This window comes from Leptonychotes weddellii, chromosome 8 (genome assembly GCF_054177405.1).
Source record: "Leptonychotes weddellii isolate Sample4059 chromosome 8, ASM5417740v2, whole genome shotgun sequence".
Taxonomy (NCBI): domain Eukaryota; kingdom Metazoa; phylum Chordata; class Mammalia; order Carnivora; family Phocidae; genus Leptonychotes; species Leptonychotes weddellii.
The window spans coordinates 77,257,048-77,265,189 of NC_138376.1; positions in this window are offsets into that span (position 1 = coordinate 77,257,048).

Consider the following 8,142-nt stretch of genomic DNA (forward strand, 5'->3'; position numbering starts at 1 on the left):
GCGCCTGGGTGGCTCAGTTGGTTAAGCGACTGCCTTCGGCTCAGGTCATGATCCTGGAGTCCCGGGATCGAGTCCCGCATCGGGCTCCCTGCTCGGCAGGGAGTCTGCTTCTCCCTCTGACCCTCCTCACTCTCATGCTCTCTGTCTCTCATTCTCTCTGTCTCAAATAAATAAATAAAATCTTTAAAAAAAAAAAAAAGAAAAGAAATAAAATTAGCAGAAGGGTTCAAAGGGAGCAAAGAATCAAACACGTGGAAAATAAGCAAAAGAAAAACACAAAAAAACCTAAGGGAACAGAAACAGGAAACAAAAAACAAAATAAAGACATTTATTATATTTAATATGTAGTGAATGTAACAAATATATTTTATAAACTGTCATATTAAGCCAAACAATTAATTAATAGCAAGAGTTGAGTAAAAATACTTTTAAGATGTAAAAAGACTAACAGTGTTATATACTATGTAGTCTTCCTTGTGAATCAACTGAAGGAGTCTTCTTCAGAAAATAAAGCATAAAACCAAGAAAAAATAGGACATTGCATTTAAAAAGAAATAAGCATCCAACACAGGAGAATAGTAGATAGGAGTCCCAGAACCACAATTTAGCATCAGACTTTTAAAACTACTTCCGGTTGCAGATTACAACAGGAGACTGGTGGGCCTTGCAACTGGCAGATTATCGGATAAATTTAGGCATTTATAAAAAAGTAAGGTATTTCTATGTATTTGAAAAGTTGATGCAGCAAATTAAGGGGAAAAAATAGTAATTGATAAAATTAAGTAAATGGAAGTAACAGAATTATTACCTCCCAGAAAAAAATATGTTGCCAAGAATGGAAAGATCAGTCCAGAAATGAATATTAATATCCTCACCATGTTTTTCATAAAAAAGTATATATACACATATACTTAGTTAGAAAAACAAAAACAGAAAGCAAAAAGCAAGTAACATATATTTTATCTTTTTGTCATATAATTTAATATAACAAGAATATATTTCATAAGTTGGCATTATTTGCCAAGCAACAGTTACAAACATAGAAGTTGAATTTTACATTGCAGATGTTTGAGAAAGTCTGGGAGGGAAAATGTAATATATACTATAATTTATTTTTCCTTTACATTTAAAGAAGGATATCACACAAGAATAATGTGCCACTTAAGAGATGATAGATAGATAGATGATAGATAGATAGGTAGATAGATAGATAGATAGATAGATAGATAGATAGATAGATAGATAGATAGATAGATAATAGATAGATGTTTGCTCAACTGCACTTTATTTATAGTTTTCTTATTACCTCAGGGAATGGTATTTGACAGAATACCATCAATCCAAATAAAAATATCTACAATTCCAAGGCATCAGTGTTATCTCTGAGTATGAATTTTTGTCTTTGTGTTTTCTTCTTTTGAACAATAGGCACAAGAAAACATATAAAAGTTACTTGAGATAAATTAAAAACCCAAATAATTAGAGGTTAGAGAGTTTCATAGATTGGAAGGCACATAGTAGAAAACTCAATATTGTGAAGATGTCACTTCTCCCCAAAATGTTCTAAAGATTTGATTCATTAATTCATTAATAATTATCTCAGTAGATGATATGTGTGTGTTTCCTCTTCCACATTTAAAGACTTTTGTGATTACCCTGGCTCATCTGGATAATTTGGGATAATCTTTCTATGTTAAAGTTAATTGATTAGCAACTTTAATTCCATCTGCACCTGGCATATACATATGTCAAAATAACACAAAACAATCAAAAAGAATGAACTACAGAAAACACAGCATGGATGATTAATACAGATATAATATTGAGTAAAACATTCCAGGTAAAAAAAGTACATACTATATGATTCTATTTATGTAAATAAGGTTCAAAAACTGGGGCACCTGGGTGGCTCAGTCAGTTAAGTGTTGGACTCTTGATTTTGGCTTAGGTTATGATCTCAGCGTCGTGGGATCAAGCCCCACTTCAGGCTCTGTTCTCAGCATGGAGTCTGCTCGAAATTCTCTCTCCTTCTCCTTCTGCCCCTCCCCAGCTCGCATACACTCTCTCTCTCTAAAATAAATAAATAAATAAAATCTTTAAAAAAAATAAGGCTCAAAAACTAACAAAACAAATCAAAGGTACTATTCAGAATAGTATTTACCTTTGGCAAGAGTATCGTCTGGGAAGAAGAATGTAAAAGGCTTCCGAGTTTTCTGATAATATTCTAAATCTAGCTGAGATTCTAAAAAACAGTTAATGCTCTAAATGATTCAAAATTTAAGTATTGTTTGAATGTTAACTTAAGATTTATGTAATTGATTATGCAGATGTTATGTATTACACCTCAAAATTTTCTTTTTAATTTCATGTAAACTAGAAAATGTGAAACAGTAGGTTTATCTTGAGTTTTTCCAGAAAGTTCTGACAGAGAAGGTCAGAGTCTGAAAACATGACTAGATATAAAAATACATTTGGGAACAACCTGATAGATTTAATTTTTTATACTTTATTATATATATATTTATACAGAAATAAAATTAGAGTATAAATTTGGCTCATAGCAAACTTTTTCTTTTCTTTAATATCTATGGTAAATGTATTAGTTTCTTATTTCTGCTATAACAAGTTATTGTAAACTTAATGACATAAATTTATTATCCTCATTATCTTACAGTTATGTAGGTTAGAAATCTTATATGGGTCTTTCTCACTGGGCTAAAATCAAGGTGTCAGGAGGGCTACATATCTTTGTGGAAAATCTAGGAGAGAATCCAATTCCTTGTATTTTCCAAGTTTTAAAGGCTGCTCACATACCTTTGGTTCCTGATCCCTTTCTAGCACCAAAGTCAATAATATCTGGGGGAGTCTTTCTTGTTGGGGTAATGTAGAGCATGAAATCAGCCATAATACCTGGCTTGCTAAAATGTAACACAGAGGCTGCTGGGGGCAAGGGAGGGTTTCAGAGTAGGGTGTAGGCCTTTGGAATGCCAAGGCCCATGTGTGTGACCACTCCGCCATAGGAATGCTGAGTGGCGTTACCTTCCCCGAAGCTCTCTTAGCCCAAACAGCTGCCCGGTGATCTAAGAGACGTATGCATTGTCCCTTAGGCTATGTTTAGTAGAACACGCAGATTAGCATATCTTATCTTTCCCATAAATCCTCTCAGTTTCAGTAAGACCCCTTGTCACACATCAGTGCTTGAGACACAGTGATAGGATTTGTGATTATCCTGAAGGACCAATAAAAACAGGAGCAAAGAAGGGCAGAGGGTCTTCGTCTCTGAACAATGACCCCCTTACCTTCTCCTCTCTTTCACGGCAAAGTTTGGAGTCATCTTTCATCCGTTGGTACAGGGATTGCTGGCCATTCCCGGCACTTTCTCATATAGCATTATTCAAACACTGAAACTTCTGTCTTCCTTTTTCACATTAAACACTCTTACCATTACATTGGACCCACAAGGATAATTTCCTTGTGTTAAGCAATTGATTAGCACCCTTAATTCTATCTGGTACCTTATTCTTCCTTTGCCTTGTAGGGTAACATTTATAGGTTTCAGGGATTTGGATGTGGACCTCTCTGAGAGGCCATTAATATGCCTACCATATTGGGCATATGAGGTTGCTCCTTGAAATTTAAGTCTAGAATATCAAAGATGAACATGTCATAGTTCATTTACAAAATCTAATTTCATTGTCAACTCTAGTTACTCTCCATGGTTTAGGTGATTTGTTAGCCCATGCTTGTGGAAGACAAACTCCACTATAAAATTTTAATATGAATCACTCTGACTTTTTAACATGAAAATATTTAAACAAATTGAGTAAAAGAATAAAAGATCTTAATATAAGTAGCCAGAAATGCTCTTTTTTTTTTTTTAAGATTTTATTTATTTGATAGAGAGAGACACAGTGAGAGAAGGAACACAAGCAGGGGGAGTGGGAGAGGGAGAAGCAGGCTTCCCGCCGAGCAGGGAGCCCGATGCGGGGCTCGATCCCAGGACTCCGGGATCATGACCTGAGCCAAAGGCAGACGCTTAACGACTGAGCCACCCAGGTGCCCCCAGAAATGCTCATTTTGACCTTTATATTTCTGCCGCTTCATTTACCAACTTGTTCATTGAGATTTATCTCTATTTTTCCAGTTTCCCTGGTTTCCACAAAACAGTTCATAAATACTGTTAATCATAAAAATATACTATTGGTATTATAAGAATATAATAATTATGTCAAAGCCTTTGGTTTCTTTATAAAGATAAAATACATTTATTTACATAAAACCGTATTAATGTTTTTTAATACTATATAATTTCATTCAGGTGCTCTTAAGAAAAATATATGTTTCCTGAATTCCCTGAAAATATTTATTTCTTGAAAGCCAGACACTTGCCAGTCTTACATTTAACTTTTATTTCCAATTTTTGTTGGTTTTTCCTCAGTCCTAACCTGGAATTGCTAGAACTTCTCAATGAAAAAAAATATCAAAAATAAGACAAAATATAGCTAATTGAGAGAATTCTAAATTCCAGAAAACTTACAATAAAAAAGTACTCTATTTACATATTTGTCCTGGAACTATTATTACCCAGAAAAGGGCTGAATAATGTTAGTGTGGGCAACACTGAACAATAGCATGTGGATTAACTCACAGAAAAAGCTGTGATTATATTTGAAAATGATAAATGAACTTTCCAACTTGTTAAATAATTCCTCAGTTTTTGGAAAAAATAATTTACCTCTGTTATATATTACTACCCACTGTATATTGGTGAATATATATGTGTGTGTGTGTATACACATGTGTTTATATATTTTCCTACTCTAAAAATAAATATATATACTAAATATAAATAAATAAAAATATATTTATATATATTTATATTTAGAGTGGGGAAATACTTGTGGTGTCAGAAACAGTGTAATAGCCATGGTAAGAAATTTCACAGCCTGCTTTCTTTTTCCTTTAATATGGTTCATTCCTTCTGAGATGTAAATAGAAATGAAATAAAACCTTTTTTCCTATTTTTAAATTTTTAACATGTCCTATTTTAATATTTACCTAGGCAAACATATATGCATAAACCTCACTCTTGGTCCATCATTTACAGTGTCTTTCTCCTTGTAGGTTTACATGTTTTACTTGGAAGTAGATTTTCTTGGATCCTGGAAAACAGAAGACAAGCAAAACGTTTAGGGATACTTGCATTCTTCCTCTGCTCTTCTCACCTTTCCTTCCCATGCCTAGGGAAAGATATGTGTCCTTGCTGGTGAGTTCCTACTATTGTTAACATTTTATTTAAAAAGTATTATGTAGATTGTTAGTGTCAGTTCTTCCAAAATACTGATAAAAGAGCAATGACACAGCCAGAACTCATGTTGGGGCTTGGAGGGAATTCACCACACGGCATGCAGCAGCTCTATGACCTTGTAAAAACCTTGGGGGACCTGCAAAGTGCATCTCTGACCAGGGCTGTAGGGCATTGTTTCCCACTGAGTGGATCCATCCCCATGCAGCAATGTTAGCTCCTTTAAATCATTTGTATCTCTCTATAATTACTCCACCACTGCTGATGACCATGTAGATAATCACTTCAAGGGTTTAGAGAATCTGGTCATTTTGTAGTATCTAAATTAAACTGGATTGTAAGAATGAAAATGGGATGTATCAGATTTAGTTATTCACTAAAAGAATTGAGTTTTTTTTCTTTCTGGTCTAGAAAAGGTATGATAAATCTTTCTGTAGTATTGGAAAATATGGAATATGATTTCTTGCATGTCAAAATCTGGCCCATAGAAAGCAACAGCTTTGAGCTTCATGAAGGACTTAGGAAACAACTTATTTCCTTTACCATGTTTTCCTCTACTAATTCATGAAACACATGCTATTCATTCCACTTTTAAAATAAGTGTTCTAGGGGCACCTGGGTGGCTCAGATGGTTAAGTGTCTGCCTTCAGCTCAGGTCATGATCCCAGGGTCCTGAGATCGAGCCCCATGTCGGGCTCCCTGCTCAGCGAGGAGTCTGTTTCTCCCTCTCCCTCTGCCTCTCCCCCTGGTTGTGCTCTGTCTCTCTCTCTTTCAAATAAATAAATAAAATCTTAAAAATAAAATAAAATAAATAAAATAAGTGTTCTATCCCACATTTTGTTTATATACTTTATGTACATGTTTAATGTTCACCAAAATATTATATATTTTTTAAAATGCTTCTATAAATCCTCAAATTATCTTGCCCTTGCATTGACCATAACTAGCACTTGTTCATATATTGAACAAATGCACATAAAGCATTTTGAATTCCCATTGGATGATTCATTATTCAATCATTCCTGCACAAAATATTTATTGAGCACCCATAATTTGACACTGTTATAATTGATGAGGATGCCACAATGAACAAAATATATTTTGTCGCTATTACGATGCTCAAATTCTAATGTGGAGAGAAAATAAATATAATATTACACTAAATGTTAATAAGCGACACTGAGAAAAATAAGGCATGGCAGGGGTCTAAGTGAGCCTCTGGAAAGTGATTGCTATGTTTATATAGGGTAGTCGTGGTAGATTTCATTGATAAGGAAACATGAGCAGAGACCTCAAAGAAGCAAGGGAATGTGCTGTTGGCTATTTGGGGCAAGTTTGTTCCCTGCAGAAAGAACAGCAAAGGTGAAGACTCGGGATAGGGAGAGTGCCTAGAATGTTTGAAGTAAGTACTGTTATAAAATTTGACAGTTCAAATTTCCCTTAATCATATGTATTGCCTTTAAAATAAGAAGTAAAAATAGTAAACAATGAGGAAATAGGTGGTATCAGATTAAAGATCAGCAGTCCAAAAACATAAGAAAATACTTTGCATGTTATATGGAACATTAAAGAAGGAAATATAGGTACAATGCAGTATTGTTATGTGCCATATGGTCATCCTAGACAATGCAATAAGGCACCAAAAGAAATGAAAATATTAGATTGGAACAGGATAAAAATCTGATTTTTTTTCACAGAGGATATAATTGTACATTTAAAAAATTTTAACTAACCTAAAAAAATGCCTCTAGAAATAATAAATGAATTTAGCAAGGCTGCAAAATACAAGGTTATTACACAAAGGTCATTATTTCTATATACTAGCAATGAAAAATTTGGCAAATGAAATGTAAAACCCAAACATGAAATATTTAAGGTTAAATTAAAAAAAATATGTGCAAGATTTATATACTGAACACTATATATTTCTGAATTACATGCTTTAAAAGCCTAGATAAATACGGGGAAAGAAATGTTACATTCATGAATCAGAAGACTCAGTAATATTAAGATGCCAATTCTCCCCAAATGCATCTACAGATTTAACACACCACCTGTAAAAATTCCAGTAGGTTTCTTTTTCTTTCTTTCCTTTTTTTTTTTTTTTTTTTTTTAAGCAGTTAACCATCTTACTCTAGAATTTATATAGAAAGGCAAAGAACCTTAGGGCACCTGGGTGGCTCAGTTTAAGCATCTGACTTCAGTTCAGATCATGATCTCAGGGTCTTGGGATCAGCCCCCAGTTGAGAGAGAGCCCTACAAGGAGCCCAGCATAGGACTCTGTGCTCAGTGGGGAGTCTATTTCTCCCTCTGTACCTCCCCACCCCATGCACGCACATTCTCTCTCTCTCATTCTCTCTCTCAACAAAATAACAAATTTGAGGAGTCACAATACCTGATTTGAAGGCATAGTATGGAAAGGTACGGCAATCAAGGCAGTGTTGTACTGATATAAAGATAATCATATAAACGTATGCAACAGATTAGAACACATAGAAGTGTGAGAGGGCTTTTCTCACTTGTCCTCTATCTTAAGGAGAAAGCATTCAGCTTTTCACCATTCAGCATGGTGGTAGATTTTATGTATGGTCATCATTAATGAGATTCAGGAAGCTCCCTTATATTCTTAGTTTGCTGAGATTTTATAATGAATGAGTATTAAATTAATCAAGATTTTTTTCTTTTATTGATATGGGCATCAAGTTTTCTTTTTTTTTTAATTTAGTATGGTGAATTACACTAATTTTTTTTTAAGTTAACCCAAACTTGCTTTCCTTAAATAAACCCCACTTTGTCATCATATCTGATCCATTTATATATGGCTGATTTCACTTGCC